Below are 17103 nucleotides of genomic sequence, written 5' to 3'. Positions count from 1 at the left end.
CAAATCCAGAAGAAGCAGTATTAAATCTTCCTGTTAAATCATTCAATTGGCAATTAATTAAATATTCAATAAAACAATTTTCTTTCCCACAAAAGCCCGTTTCCATTGTCAGATTCTTTCAGGCTCTCTTAAGAGTCTCCTAAAGTAGAAAGGAAACATGATTCTGGTTATCCGATATGCTCATATAAAATTGCGTACCCATTTTGTGTTCTGCAGTAGAATTCTCACATTCTGCACTTTTCAGTGAATAACGAGCATTATAAACATTAACATGGTTCGTTAGTTTCATTCTTTGTTAGTTGTGTATAAATCTCTTGAAGTCACAGTTGGCTACCTTAGGCAGAAATATAATATATGCCCGTCGCTTAATACAAGAAAACTTTCTATCACCAATCGAGAATACTTAAGGTGATAGCAATCTTTCATTTTTATTTCCACCATTGATGCCGATCATTATAGAGTAGAAGCTCTAGAAAGCTTTAATATTCCTATATATATGTTTCCTTAAAAGATACCTTAACCATTCTAGTCTTAATTTACAAAAAATTCATAAAAAGAGATAGAAATAATAGTATTAAAATACACTAATTGAAGAGCTTTTCCATTGTATTCTGCTCTTGAATTCATTTACTCCTAATGGCTTATGCCTGCCTTAAAGACTTAGACCCAGCTTCAAATGAGTTTAAAACACTATGCTGCTATTATTTGGAAAATTATATAGCTTGTTCTTTCGTGTTGGGTATAAAGGCTTTATTTTCTTATTGGAAAACTGGACTCAACTAACAATTCTTTCTGCAATCTTTTTTTTTTCTTTTTTTTTTTTATAAACTTGAGTATTTCTTATATACATTTCGAGTGTTATTCCCTTTCCCGGTTTCCGGGCAAACATCCCCCTCCCCCCTCCCCTTCCTTATGGGTGTTCCCCTCCCAACCCTCCCCCCATTGCCGCCCTCCACCCATAGACTAGTTCACTGGGGGTTCAGTCTTAGCAGGACCCAGGGCTTCCCCTTCCACTGGTGCTCTTACTAGGATATTCATTGCTACCTATGGGGTCAGAGTCCAGGGTCAGTCCATGTATAGTCTTTAGGTAGTGGCTTAGTCCCTGGAAGCTCTGGTTGCTTGGCATTGTTGTACTTTTGGGGTCTCGAGCCCCTTCAAGCTCTTCCAGTTCTTTCTCTGATTCCTTCAATAGGGGACCTATTCTCAGTTCAGTGGTTTGCTGCTGGCATTCGCCTCTATATTTGCTGTATTCTGGCTGTGTCTCTCAGGAGCGATCTACATCCGGCTCCTGTCGGTCTGCACTTCTTTGCTTCATCCATCTTCTCTAATTGGGTGGCTGTATATGGATGGGCCACATGTGGGGCAGGCTCTGAATGGGTGTTCCTTCAGTCTCTGTTTTAATCTTTGCCTCTCCCTTCCCTGCCAAGGGTATTCTTTTTCCTCATTTAAAGAAGGAGTGAAGCATTCACATTTTGATCATCCGTCTTGAGTTTCGTTTGTTCTAGGGATCTAGGGTAATTCAAGCATTTAGGCTAATAGCCACTTATCAATGAGTGCATAGCATGTATGTCTTTCTGTGATTGGGTTAGCTCACTCAGGATGATATTTTCCAGTTCCAACCATTTGCCTACGAATTTCATAAACTCGTTGTTTTTGATAGTGGGTAATATTCCATTGTGTAGATGTACCACATTTTCTGTATCCATTCCTCTGTTGAAGGGCATCTGGGTTCTTTCCATTTTCTGGCTATTATAAATAAGGCTGCGATGAACATAGTGGAGCACATGTCTCTTTTATATGTTGAGGCATCTTTTGGGTATATGCCCAAGAGAGGTATAGCTGGATCCTCAGGCAGTTCAATGTCCAATTTTCTGAGGAACCTCCAGACTGATTTCAAGAATGGTTTTACCAGTCTGCAATCCCACCAACAATGGAGGAGTGTTCCTCTTTCTCCACATCCTCGCCAGCATCTGCTGTCACCTGAGTTTTTGATCTTAGCCAATCGCACTGGTGTGAGGTGAAATCTCAGGGTTGTTTTGATTTGCATTTCCCTTATGACTAAAGATGTTGAACATTTCTTTAGGTGTTTCTCAGCCATTCGGCATTCCTCAGCTGTGAATTCTTTGTTTAGCTCTGAACCCCATTTTTAATAGGGTTATTTGTTTCCCTGCGGTCTAACTTCTTGAGTTCTTTGTATATTTTGGATATAAGGCCTCTATCTGTTGTAGGATTGGTAAAGATATTTCCCAATCTGTTGGTTGCCGTTTTGTCCTAACCACAGTGTCCTTTGCCTTACAGAAGCTTTGCAGTTTTATGAGATCCCATTTGTCGATTCTTGATCTTAGAGCATGAGCCATTGGTGTTTTGTTCAGGAAATTTTTTCCAGTGCCCATGTGTTCCAGATGCTTCCCTAGTTTTTCTTCTATTAGTTTGAGTGTGTCTGGTTTGATGTGGAGGTCCTTGATCCACTTGGACTTAAGCTTTGTACAGGGTGATAAGCATGGATCGATCTGCATTCTTCTACATGTTGACCTCCAGTTGAACCAGCACCATTTGCTGAAAATGCTATCTTTTTTCCATTTGATGGTTTTGGCTCCTTTGTCAAAAATCAAGTGACCATAGGTGTGTGGGTTCATTTCTGGGTCTTCAATTCTATTCCACTGGTCTATCTGTCTGTCTCTGTACCAATACCATGCAGTTTTTATCACTATTGCTCTGTAATACTGCTTGAGTTCAGGGATAGTGATTCCCCCTGAAGTCCTTTTATTGTTGAGGATAGCTTTAGCTATCCTGGATTTTTTGTTATTCCAGATGAATTTGCAAATTGTTCTGTCTAACTCTTTGAAGAATTGGATTGGTATTTTGATGGGGATTGCATTGAATCTGTAGATTGCTTTTGGTAAAATGGCCATTTTTACTATATTAATCCTGCCAATCCATGAGCATGGGAGATCTTTCCATCTTCTGAGGTCTTCTTCAATGTCTTGAAGTTCTTATTGTACAGATCTTTTACTTGCTTGGTTAAAGTCACACCGAGGTACTTTATATTATTTGGGTCTAGTATGAAGGGTGTCGTTTCCCTAATTTCTTTCTCGGCTTGTTTCTCTTTTGTATAGAGGAAGGCAACTGATTTATTTGAGTTAATTTTATACCCAGCCACTTGCTGAAGTTGTTTATCAGCTTTAGTAGTTCTCTGGTGGAACTTTTGGGATCACTTAAATATACTATCATGTCATCTGCAAATAGTGATATTTTGACCTCTTCTTTTCTGATCTGTATCCCTTTGATCTCCTTTTGTTGTCTGATTGCTCTGGCTAGAACTTCAAGAACTATATTGAATAAGTAGGGAGAGAGTGGGCAGCCTTGTCTAGTACCTGATTTTAGTGGGATTGCTTCAAGTTTCTCTCCATTTAGTTTAATGTTAGCAACTGGTTTGCTGTATATGGCTTTTACTATGTTTAGGTATGGGCCTTGAATTCCTATTCTTTCCAGGACTTTTATCATGAAGGGGTGTTGAATTTTGTCAAATGCTTTCTCACCATCTAATGAAATGATCATGTGGTTCTGTTCTTTCAGTTTGTTTATATGATGGATCACGTTGATGGTTTTCCGTATATTAAACCATCCCTGCATGCCTGGGATGAAGCCTACTTGATCATGGTGGATGATTGTTTTGATGTGCTCTTGAATTCGGTTTGCCAGAATTTTATTGAGTATTTTTGCGTCGATATTCATAAGGGAAATTGGTCTGAAGTTCTCTTTCTTTGTTGTGTCTTTGTGTGGTTTAGGTATAAGAGTAATTGTGGCTTCGTAGAAGGAATTCGGTAGGGCTCCATCTGTTTCAATTTTGTGGAATAGTTTGGATAATATTGGTATGAGGTCTTCTATGAAGGTTTGATAGAATTCTGCACTAAACCCGTCTGGACCTGGGCTCTTTTTGGTTGGGAGACCTTTAATGACTGCTTCTATTTCCTTAGGAGTTATGGGGTTGTTTAACTGGTTTATCTGTTCCTGATTTAACCTCGATACCTGGTATCTGTCTAGGAAATTGTCCATTTCCTGAAGATTTTCAAATTTTGTTGAATATAGGTTTTTATAGTAAGATCTGATGATTTTTTGAATTTCCTCCGAATCTGTAGTTATGTCTCCCTTTTCATTTCTGATTTTGTTAATTTGGACGCACTCTCTGTGTCCTCTCGTTAGTCTGGCTAAGGGTTTATCTATCTTGTTGATTTTCTCAAAGAACCAACTTTTGGTTCTGTTGATTCTTTCTATGGTCCTTTTTGTTTCTACTTGGTTGATTTCAGCTCTGAGTTTGATTATTTCCTGCCTTCTACTCCTCCTGGGTGTAATTGCTTCTTTTTGTTCTAGAGCTTTTAGGTGTGCTGTCAAGCTGCTGACATATGCTCTTTCCTGTTTCTTTCTGCAGGCACTCAGCGCTATGAGTTTTCCTCTTAGCACAGCTTTCATTGTGTCCCATAAGTTTGAGTATGTTGTATCTTCATTTTCATTAAATTCTAAAAAGTTTTTAATTTCTTTCTTTATTTCTTCCTTGACCAGGTTATCATTGAGTAGAGCATTGTTCAATTTCCACGTATATGTGGGCATTCTTCCCTTATTGTTATTGAAGGCCAGTTTTAGGCCGTGGTGGTCCGATAGCACGCATGGGATTATTTCTATCTTTCTGTACCTGTTGAGGCCCGTTTTTTGACCAATTATATGGTCAATTTTGGAGAAAGTACCATGAGGAGCTGAAAAGAAGGTATATCCTTTTGCTTTAGGATAGAATGTTCTATAAATATCCGTTAAGTCCATTTGGCTCATGACTTCTCTTAGTCTGTCGACATCACTGTTTAATTTCTGTTTCCATGATCTGTCCATTGATGAGAGTGGGGTGTTGAAATCTCCCACTATTATTGTGTGAGGTGCAATGTGTGTTTTGAGCTTTAGTAAGGTTTCTTTTACGTATGTAGGTGCCCTTGTATTTGGGGCATAGATATTTAGGATTGAGAGTTCATCTTGGTTGATTTTTCCTTTGATGAATATGAAGTGTCCTTCCTTATCTTTTTTGATGACTTTTAGTTGGAAATTGATTTTATTTGATATTAGAATGGCTACTCCAGCTTGCTTCTTCTGACCATTTGCTTGGAAAGTTGTTTTCCAGCCTTTCACTCTGAGGTAGTGTCTGTCTTTGTCTCTGAGGTGTGTTTCCTGTAGGCAGCAGAATGCAGGGTCCTCGTTGCGTATCCAGTTTGTTAATCTATGTCTTTTTATTGGGGAGTTGAGGCCATTGATATTGAGAGATATTAAGGAATAGTGATTATTGCTTCCCGTTATATTCATATTTGGATGTGAGGTTATGTTTGTGTGCTTTCATTCTCTTTGTTTTGTTGCCAAGACGATTAGTTTCTTGCTTCTTCTAGGGTATAGCTTGCCTCCTTATGTTGGGCTTTACCATTTATTATCCTTTGTAGTGCTGGATTTGTAGAAAGATATTGTGTAAATTTGGTTTTGTCATGGAATATCTTGGTTTCTCCATCAATGTTAATTGAGAGTTTTGCTGGATACAGTAACCTGGGCTGGCATTTGTGTTCTCTTAGGGTCTGTATAACATCAGTCCAGGATCTTCTGGCCTTCATAGTTTCTGGCGAGAAGTCTGGTGTGATTCTGATAGGTCTCCCTTTATATGTTACTTGACCTTTTTCCCTTACTGCTTTTAATATTCTTTCTTTATTTTGTGCGTTTGGTGTTTTGACAATTATGTGACGGGAGGTGTTTCTTTTCTGGTCCAATCTGTTTGGAGTTCTGTAGGCTTCTTGTATGTCTATGGGTATCTCTTTTTTTAGGTTAGGGAAATTTTCTTCTATGATTTTGTTGAAGATATTTACTGGTCCTTTGAGCTGGTAGTCTTCACTCTCTTCTATACCTATTATCCTTAGGTTTGTTCTTCTCATTGAGTCCTGGATTTCCTGTATATTTTGGACCAGTAGCTTTTTCCGCTTTACATTATCTTTGACAGTTGAGTCAATGATTTCTATGGAATCTTCTGCTCCTGAGATTCTCTCTTCCATCTCTTGTATTCTGTTGGTGAAGCTTGAATCTACAGCTCCTTGTCTCTTCTTTTGGTTTTCTATATCCAGGGTTGTTTCCTTGTGTTCTTTCTTGATTGCTTCTATTTCCATTTTTAATTCCTTCAACTGTTTGATTGTGTTTTCCTGGAATTCTTTCAGGGATTTTTGTGATTCCTCTCTGTAGGCTTTTACTTGTTTATTAATGTTTTTCTGTGCTTCCCTAAGTGTGTTCATGTCTTTCTTGAAGTCCTCCAGCATCATGATCAAATATGATTTTGAAACTAGATCTTGCTTTTCTGGTGTGTTTGGATATTCCATGTTTGTTTTGGTGGGAGGATTGGGCTCCGATGATGGCATGTAGTCTTGGTTTCTGTTGCTTGGGTTCCTGCGCTTGCCTCTCGCCATCAGATTATCTCTAGTGTTACTTTGTTCTGCTATTTCTGACAGTGGCTAGACTGTCCTATAAGCCTGTGTGTCAGGAGTGCTGTAGACCTGTTTTCCTCTCTTTCAGTCAGTTATGGGGACAGAGTGTTCTGCTTTCGGGCGTGTAGTTTTTCCTCTCTACAGGTCTTCAGCTGTTCCTGTGGGCCTGTGTCTTGAGTTCACCAGGCAGCTTTCTTGCAGCAGAAAATTTGGTCTTACCTGTGGTCCCGAGGCTCAGGTTCGCTCGTGGGGTGCTGCCCAGGGGCTCTCTGCAGCTGCAGCAACCAGGAAGACCTGTGCCGCCCCTTCCGGGAGCTTCAGTGCACCAGGGTTCCAGATGGTCTTTGGCTTTTTCCTCTGGCGTCCGAGATGTGTGTGCAGGGAGTAGTCTCTTCTGGTTTCCCAGGCTTGTCTGCCTCTCTGAAGGTTTAGCTCTCCCTCCCACGGGATTTGGGTGCAGAGAACTGTTTATCCGGTCTGTTTCCTTCATGGTCCAGGCAGGTGTCCTGCTGCTCCTGGGCCCTCCCCCACGGGAGCCCAGAGGCCTTATACAGTTTCCTCTTGGGCCAGGGATGTGGGCAGGGGTGAGCAGTGTTGGTGGTCTCTTCCGCTCTGCAGCCTCAGGAGTGCCCACCTGACCAGGCGGTTGGGTCTCTCTCTCACCGGGTCTGGGAGCAGAGAGCTCTGCAATCTTTTTAACTGCCAGAAAAATGGTTCTATGTCAAGTATATTTAAAACATTGTACTATTTGGGAAGACCCTATCCAATATTAAATGGCTTTTTTCCAATGACTCCATATAATATATAAAATCTATACATTATGCTGGACTAGCTGTGTCCAACAATACATCTTGTGGTTCTGTAGAAAGCAAAGTTACTTAGCAATGGTGTCCATTCTTAATATAGCTTTCTTGTTAACCTTAATGTAGTGATGTATTTCAATTTTTCAATATTAGCATTCTCAACACTGAAAATTCAAGAATATACTTTTTTGGTCATGGCTACCATTTTAAAGCTGTGTCTTTTTCTTAGTATAACCTCAGCCCTCAGGTTATTTTTGGAAAGCAAATGTGGCTATTTTAAAAAATGCTTATTTAAATGTTGAAATTTTCATAATTGTATTAAGAATTATTTTTATTGAATGATTGGCAATCCATAAAGTCCTTAAACAGAGTATTAAAAATGTTTACATAACTTTCCAACCTGGTCATTAAACATTATTAATAATAATTTTCGATACTACTGTAGCTATCATTTCTAACAGTTTGTAGTAAAACATGTTCTCATGTGCTCTATTTCTGTGTTAGATTAAATCATTACTTTTAAAGAATTATTTCATTAAGCAACAATTTAGCATAACCTAGAATACATGACTGCAAATCTTTATCCAACTGATCTATACCAAAAAACATTAAAATAAATAGGTCCAAAAATTCATTATATACGTTAGCAATTCTGTCATCAAGTTTACCTTATTTGACATCCTTACTTACTATGAATTTTGCAAAATCATAACATTCAGAGAACGTTCAGTAACAGTAGTTACAGGAGGAAGGAAAGTTAGAGCAAAACATCTAGGACATTTTACTGGATTGCTGAAAAGTAATTTCATGTCTGTGAGTTGAGGAATAATCACTGAGCTTTTCTATTTCTAATGCTTTTCCTGTCCTCATCACTTTATTTTTGAAAAATAATCAGCTGCAGAATTGAAATTTCACTAAAGTAGTCCTTCAATTTGGATAGTATGAGAGGCACTGAACAGCCTTCCATTTGTTTGGATCATCAGAATTCATGCAAGCATGTTACACATATTTTACATAAAGAGAAATAAAATGAAATAGAAACTATACACTTGGGTTGTTCCTATCTGTTTCTTCTTTCTTGGCTGTAAAATGCTACCTTTCTTACAATTACGTTTATGTAGTGAGAACCAGTGAGTATCAACTCAAGTTTGCAATAGCCCTGATTGTACCTATTATTTCACTTCAAAAGATGCAACCAAATTGAATAAGTTTTTGTTATGTCGTGACAGTCTCCAGTGGCAGAAGTTATTTCAGATCCATTTGTTCATGAAGAGAATAATATCTTTGACAGGTTAGTCATGATTTACAACTTATTGGATACAAATTAATGCTAAAGAGTGAAATGAATCAATGATGGGCATGGGTAACAGAACAAACTTCACATGATCAGTGTCTCACAGTGGTTATGAGTGTATCCTTACCTCCTGGTGTACACTGAGGACAAGAACCAAGATCCACACATTCTTACAACAACACATTTTGATATATCATCTTCCTATTTCTACAGTGTCACATAGGAACATTGTGCAGTATGGATTTCAATGATCATCTACAAAAAAAGTATAAAAGAGATACAAACTTTAAATCACTGAACTGCTCTACTTAAAATAAACTGTTCTTGATGCAAAAGTTGCTAATTTAGTCATTCTTGTTCTTGTTCGTGTTCTTGTTCTTAACAGCTTTAGTATATATTCCAATTAGCCATTCTATAAAACTTTTTTCTAAGACCTATAAAGTTCATTATTTTCTGAACAATGAGCTCTTGGTGGCTGAAGAATTATCTATGTAATTTTATATTCATATTTAGTATAAGAATTGATTTTAACATAATGAAAATAACAGAAAATCAGGCAAGGTTTTCAATTATCCAGAAGCTCCCAGTTCTTGAATTTGAGTCTTTATTTATTTCATTTATAGGACTTAAGCTAAAAGAGAAAATTAACTTATCACAAAGGTTTAGACATAAATAAGCACACTTGCTATTGTTTCTAAAACTATAGTTATTATTCCATAAAATAAAGTTTGCATTAAAATTTAAATGTCTTATACTCATATCTTAAGGCTGTGCTTAGAATAAGGTTAAATAAGAATCCACAGACTATTCAAACTTACTGAACATATATATTAATGTCTCTAAATTTTCATCTAAAATTTATGTGTGATTACTGTTATCAGTAATTTTTTGACTCAAAATAATATACTGTTAAAATGTTCCTAATTGATTTATAGTAGTTTTGCATTTGTTTTATATATATATATACATATATGTATATATATTAAATATATATATATATGTATGGCATATATATATATGAGTGTGTGTGTGTGTGTGTGTGTATGTGTGTGTTAGTGTGTGTGTGTTTGTTTTGTTATGTTATTATGTGGCAGATACAAGTCAAGATGTTCTTAAATGGCCCACTGTGATGAAATACACATGTATAGTCAATGGCTACAATGATATGCAACATGTAGAATACAGAAGCATTAATGACACAGAACATGTCAGTGCATCTTTAAATAAATACCATTTGTGTTTATGTAGATAGAAAGACATTCTTACTAAGCGGTAAAACAAACAGCAGTAAGTGATTATATGACTTGCTTATATTGAGGTAAAAACTGGGTTCTGGTGGCTCTATCCCTCAACTGAGCATCATGCCTACTGGAGGTGGTCTACAGGCTCTATGTCCACTTGGTTGAGTATTTTGGTAAACATTATCCCTATTGGGTCCTGGCAACCACCTACTTCCTTGGTACCTGGGACATTCTAGGTTTTGTTTTTAAAAGAGTTTATGCTAATTGAAAAGATTAAAGAAAAGAGAGAGATGTGACATTTTTGCTACATTCTTTCTTGGTCAGTCTTCAAATTACCACCACTTCAGTGCCTTCGATAAATTGGGGCTTCATCATCATTATGACCTACATCGACCTGGTATTATGAATTAGACCATAGCTAAAATTCAGTTTTGGTGGTACATAATTTATGACTTTGGACAAATACAATGACAAGTATCCTTCTTTGCAGTATCATTCAGAATGTTTTCACTATCCTAAAATTCCTGTGCACTCTGTTCTTTCACTTCTCCCTTTTTCTAGCCCTCGCACTCTGCAATTTCCACTATTTTCATAGTTTACCCTATCCAGTGTAAGTGGTAAGTATACCACACGGTATATTTTTCTGTGGATTTTAGTCTTATGAGAATAATATGAAGTTAAGATTCATCTACATATTCTCAAGGGTTTTATTGCTCATTTCTTCATAGTATAAAATTATATTCTATTGTCTTACTGTGTCAATTTTTATATGCACCTCGATTACTTGAGTACTTAGTCAATTAGGTACTGTCTTCTATAAAAGTCTATATGATCATGTTTTTTTTTTTTAATTTTATTAAGTAAACAGGAATGAATGCTTTGTAGGGAAACAATTAAACTGCTTTCTTAATGAGTTGTATCATTTGAAATTCCATCAGTAACAAATGCAGGTTCCTAATTGCTGACTGTTGAGAATGCTCAGTTATTCCCTCTGTATGTTTAATAGATTTGTTATGTTCACTTATTTTCTCCAAGGTTATTGTTTGTTTTTTAATCTCTTGATAAAGTCTCAAAGATCAAAAATGTTCAGTTCTTTCCTTTTTCATATATTCAGCTACTACTTTTACATATAATTACCCATCAGCAAAATCATGTTTGTTGTTTTCTTTTTTCTGTTCCCCTGTCATCTAGGATTTCCATAGTTTGAATTTTACATTGAGCTGCATGATCAATTTTGGGATAAACTTTTTTTAAAGACTTAGGGCACAGATTCGGAGTCAGTCTTTCCCTTGCCATTTGGATATCTAATTATTCCAGAAACACTCCTTAAACATTTGCCATCATTTCTCTATGTTATTATTATTATTGAAAATTGGTCAAATATTAATAGTTTATATTTGAATAAATATTTTGTAAACTATAACATTTGGCCTATTTAATCTCTGATATAATGCCACATTGATTAGTTTATGTTTATAATGTGTATTAAATTAAGGCACTATCATTTCAATGTTTTAATGACTTTTATTTATTGCATGAACTTTAGCATCTACTGTCGAATATCCCTAACATAATTTATAAGAATTTTGGCTGGGGTCACATTGAACCTGAATATAGTTTTTGGAGAAGACATACCTGAAAAAAAAAAAAAAACCAGTGAATATTCCTATCCACGGTCTTTCATTTGGTTTTATTCATTCAAATTTTACTCTAAAAGAACACACCTAGTTTATGATGAATGTTCTTATTTGTCGTTATACAAAATAGATTTGTCTGTAACATGCTTTTTGAATTAGGTATACTCATTGGTTCTTTAAGTATCGCTATGATCAAATTCCAGAAAATTTATTCTCCAGTACTAAAATTCTGTGCTCAATATATAACAGTTCTCTCCCTTCCTCTGTTCACTACCTGCCTGGCAGCCAATGCCTTGCTTAATGGCTCATGTATTTAACCACATTGAGTATTTTGTGTTAAAGGAAACATACCATGTTTTTTATTTTGTGGCTGAGTTTTACTTAGTGAATGATTGTTGTTGTAAAATTATAAACAACAACAACAACTAAAACAAAAACAAAAACAAAAATAAAAATATCTTTTATCCTGCTCTAGGTTCGGCACCACAGTGCCCCAAGATATCTAGTAGACATCTTAAACTCAGTCAGCGAAGCATCTCATCTGCTTTGCTCCATCTCATATAACATTGCCAAAGACTTCTCTCTGAGCCTGGCAATAATCTCTCTACCTATCCAGTTCCCAAGGCAGGCTGCCACCATGCCAGAAATAGACATCTCAATTCCGTGGCAGCTTAGTGTTCCAGTCGCCACATAACCTCTTAAAATTAATTCTTCACAAGCAAAAACACACAACACAACCTCTGATCCAAGTGATAAGATATAATTGCCCACCTAAACATGCAAAGCCCTATACATATCCATCCTTTAATAACATTCAGAACAACCTGTAAAGGTACAGAGTAGAATCTTAACATCTGCCTCCACGTTCTCTGGATCAAAGTACTAGAACTAAACCGAAATTTCCCTCCTTGAAGAGTAGCTTTCTTGGCACAAGAATGTACCATATAAGCTTGCAAAGGAAGGAAGTAGTCAACAGTTCTGCACTATATCAAAACTATGAACCACAACTACAGCTATCATGGTACAGTAAGTTCAAGGGTGTAGTAATAGCATACACAGCTTGGCAGTAACCAACAGCTCTCTTACATACCTAAGACTTACTCTACCAGAAAGAAATCTTACCTGGTACTGAAAACCTCACTTACTGCCCAGTACTAGTGAAGTCATAGTTCTTCCAAGAGTATCTACAACTGTCAGTTTATTAAATCAGCCTATTCTCTTATAACATTCTAAATATTTTTGTCATACCATAGATGAAGGTAATGCAACTCATCAAGGATACTTCTCCTTGTAACATACAAAGATCCGTACACAAAAGCACAATCAAACAAAAATGCATTGGGGAACCAAATCTGAAGAGATATATTTATAACACAACCCCAGTTGCTAAGGCTCAGGGGATATTGTGGAAGAGGAGGAAGGAAAACATTAATAGAATAGAAATTTTTTTGTGAAATTGTGTCTCCAGAAAATGTTAGAGGAAAGTGAATTCTAATAAACAAGACGGCCTATGCATTAGTTTAACAGGCATAATATGAATAAGTATGTGAACACTCTAGAAAGAAGGCTTATGAAGGCCTCAACCCTAATCCAGGAAAAAAGTGAACTAAGAAGTTCTGAGATCAGAAAAGTGCTCTTCTGTTGGTAAGAGCACACTAACTGGTTATCCAAGGCTAAATTGTAGGCCCTGTAAACATACATACAATTACATTACATTGACCACAATCTGAGCAAGTTTTACTTATTAGGAATACACTGGTTGCTGCCGCCGCAGAGAGCTCGTGGGCAGCACCCCGCGAGCAAACTTGAGCCTCGGGACCACAGGTAAGACCAACTTGTCTGCTGCAAGAAAGCTGCCTGGTGAAATCGGGACACACAGAGGCAGAATTCCTCTAGGACCGGGCACGTCCTGAGTTTACAGGAAGTCCCACACCCTCGGATACCGTGGGCACTCCTGAGGCTGCAGAGCGGAAGAGACCACCAACACTGCCCACCCCTGCCCACATCCCTGGCCCAAGAGGAAACTGTATAAGGCCTCTGGGCTCCCGTGGGGGAGGGCCCAGGAGCGGCAGGACCCCTGCCTGAGACACCGCTGGAACCTGAAGGAAACAGTCCGGATAAACAGTTCTCTGCACCCAAATCCCATGGGAGGGAGAGCTAAACCTTCAGAGAGGCAGACAAGCCTCTGGAACCCTGGTGCACTGAAGCTCCCAGAAAGGGCGGCACGGGTCTTCCTGGTTGCTGCCGCCGCAAAGAGCCCGTGGGCAGCACCCCGCGAGCGAACTTGAGCCTTGGGACCACAGGTAAGACCAACTTGTATGCTGCAAGTGACCTGCCTGGTGAACTCAAGACACAGGCCCACAGGAACAGCTGAAGACCTGTACAGAGGAAAAACTACACGCAAGAAAGCAGAACACTCTGTCCCCATAACTGGCTGAAAGAAAACAGTAAAACAGGTCTACAGCACTCCTGACACACAGGCTTATAGGGACAGTCTAGCCACTGTCAGAAATAGCAGAACAAAGTAACACTAGAGATAATCTGATGGCGAGAGGCAAGCACAGGAACCCAAGCAACAGAAACCAAGACTACATGGCATCATCGGAGCCCAATTCTCCCACCAAAACAAACATGGAATGTCCAAACACACCAGAAAAGCAAGATCTAGTTTCAAAATCATATTTGATCATGATGCTGGAAGATTCAAGAAAGACGTGAAGAACTCCCTTAGAGAAACATAGGAAAACATTAATAAACAAGTAGAAGCCTACAGAGAGGAATCACAAAAATGCCTGAAAGAATTCCAGGAAAACATAATTAAAATGAAAGACCCACCCCATGAGTCTTAACTCAGAGTTGCAACAGGCTTGAACGAGCCCAGGCACGCCCAGATACCTAGGGCCGAGTCACCGTTAAAACTAACAGACCATAAAAGGAAAGGAATACGGAACAGACTAGGAGTACCGGATCTGGCAGGAAAGGATAAGTCCCTAGCCCCCCGACATTCAGGACGTCCCAGCCCACACGTACTCTTACCATGTTACAACCTCATTCGAATATGATTCAAACCTGCCAATGTGTGTAGCTATATCTTATTACCTCATCTTGTGAAATAACCAATCATATGTGAACATGTCTATATGCCTCGTTTAAATCCACCAATCCCCGTAACTATGCATCTGCTTCTGTACGCCCGCTTCTGCTTCCCCAAACCCTATAAAAGCTCCATGCTGGAGCTGCTGGGCACACAAGTCATCCGAAGAGACTGTGTGCCCGCAGGTACCTGTGTTTTCCAATAAACCCTCTTGCTGATTGCATCCGAGTGGACTCAGCTCGGTCATTGGGCGCTTGGGGGTCTCCTCCTGAGGGAAAGGTCCTCTCCGGAGGTCTTTTCAAAACAAGTAGAAGCCCATAGAGAGGAGTCACAAAAATCCCTGAAAGAATTCCAGGAAATCATAAATAAACAAGTAGAAGCCCATAGAGAGGAGTCACAAAAATCCCTGAAAGAATTCCAGGAAAACACAATCAAACAGTTGAAGGAATTAAAAATGGAAATAGAAGCAATCAAGAAAGAACACATGGAAACAACCCTGGATATAGAAAACCAAAAGAAGAGACAAGGAGCTGTAGATACAAGCTTCACCAACAGAATACAAGAGATGGAAGAGAGAATCTCAGGAGCAGAAGATTCCATAGAAATCATTGACTCAACTGTCAAAGATAATGTAAAGCGGAAAAAGCTACTGGTCCAAAACATACAGGACATCCAGGACTCAATGAGAAGATCAAACCTAAGGATAATAGGTATAGAAGAGAGTAAAGACTCCCAGCTCAAAGGACCAGTAAATATCTTCAACAAAATCATAGAAGAAAACTTCCCTAACCTAAAAAAAGAGATACCCATAGGCATACAAGAAGCCTACAGAACTCCAAATAGATTGGACCAGAAAAGAAACACATCCCGTCACATAATAGTCGAAACACCAAACGCACAAAATAAAGAAAGAATATTAAAAGCAGTAAGGGAAAAAGGTCAAGTAACATATAAAGGCAGACCTATCAGAATCACACCAGACTTCTCGCCAGAAACTATGAAGGCCAGAAGATCCTGGACTGATGTCATACAGACCCTAAGAGAACACAAATGCCAGCCCAGGTTACTGTATCCAGCAAAACTCTCAATTAACATTGATGGAGAAACCAAGATATTCCATGACAAAACCAAATTTACACAATATCTTTCTACAAATCCAGCACTACAACGGATAATAAATGGTAAAGCCCAACATAAGGAGGCAAGCTATACCCTAAAAGAAGCAAGAAACTAATCGTCTCGGCAACAAAACAAAGAGAATGAAAGCACACAAACATAACCTCACATCCAAATATGAATATAACGGGAAGCAATAATCACTATTCCTTAATATCTCTCAATATCAATGGCCTCAACTCACCAATAAAAAGACATAGATTAACAAACTGGATACGCAACGAGGACACTGCATTCTGCTGCCTACAGGAAACACACCTCAGAGACAAAGACAGACATTACCTCAGAGTGAAAGGCTGGAAAACAATTTTCCAAGCAAATGGTCAGAAGAAGCAAGCTGGAGTAGCCATTCTAATATCAAATAAAATCAATTTCAAACTAAAAGTCATCAAAAAAGATAAGGAAGGACACTTCATATTCATCAAAGGAAAAATCCACCAAGATGAACTTTCAATCCTAAATATCTATGCCCCAAATACAAGGGCACCTACATATGTAAAAGAAACCTTACTAAAGCTCAAAACACACATTGTACCTCACACAATAATAGTGGGAGATTTCAACACCCCACTCTCATCAATGGACAGATCATGGAAACAGAAATTAAACAGAGATGTAGACAGACTAAGAGAAGTCATGAGCCAAATGGACTTAAAGGATATTTATAGAACATTCTATCCTAAAGCAAAAGGATATACCTTCTTCTCAGCTCCTCATGGTACTTTCTCCAAAATTGACCATATAATTGGTCAAAAAACGGGCCTCAACAGGTACAGAAAGATAGAAATAATCCCATGCGTGCTATCGGACCACCACGGCCTAAAACTGGTCTTCAATAACAATAAGGGAAGAATGCCCACATATACGTGGAAATTGAACAATGCTCTACTCAATGATAACCTGGTCAAGGAAGAAATAAAGAAAGAAATTAAAAACTTTTTAGAATTTAATGAAAATGAAGGTACAACATACCCAAACTTATGGGACACAATGAAAGATGTGCTAAGAGGAAAACTCATAGCGCTGAGTGCCTGCAGAAAGAAACAGGAAAGAGCATATGTCAGCAGCTTGACAGCACACCTAAAAGCTCTAGAACAAAAAGAAGCAAATACACCCAGGAGGAGTAGAAGGCAGGAAATAATCAAACTCAGAACGGAATTCAACCAAGTAGAAACAAAAAGGACCATAGAAAGAACCAACAGAACCAAAAGTTGGTTCTTTGAGAAAATCAACAAGATAGATAAACCCTTAGCCAGACTAACGAGAGGACACAGAGAGTGCGTCCAAATTAACAAAATCAGAAATGAAAAGGGAGACATAACTACAGATTCAGAGGAAATTCAAAAAATCATCAGATCTTACTA

The sequence above is a fragment of the Rattus norvegicus genome, chromosome 14 (assembly GCF_036323735.1).
Source record: "Rattus norvegicus strain BN/NHsdMcwi chromosome 14, GRCr8, whole genome shotgun sequence".
NCBI lineage: Eukaryota > Metazoa > Chordata > Mammalia > Rodentia > Muridae > Rattus > Rattus norvegicus.
The sequence above is the reverse complement of the archived record's forward strand: the minus strand, read 5'-3'. Positions refer to the sequence as shown.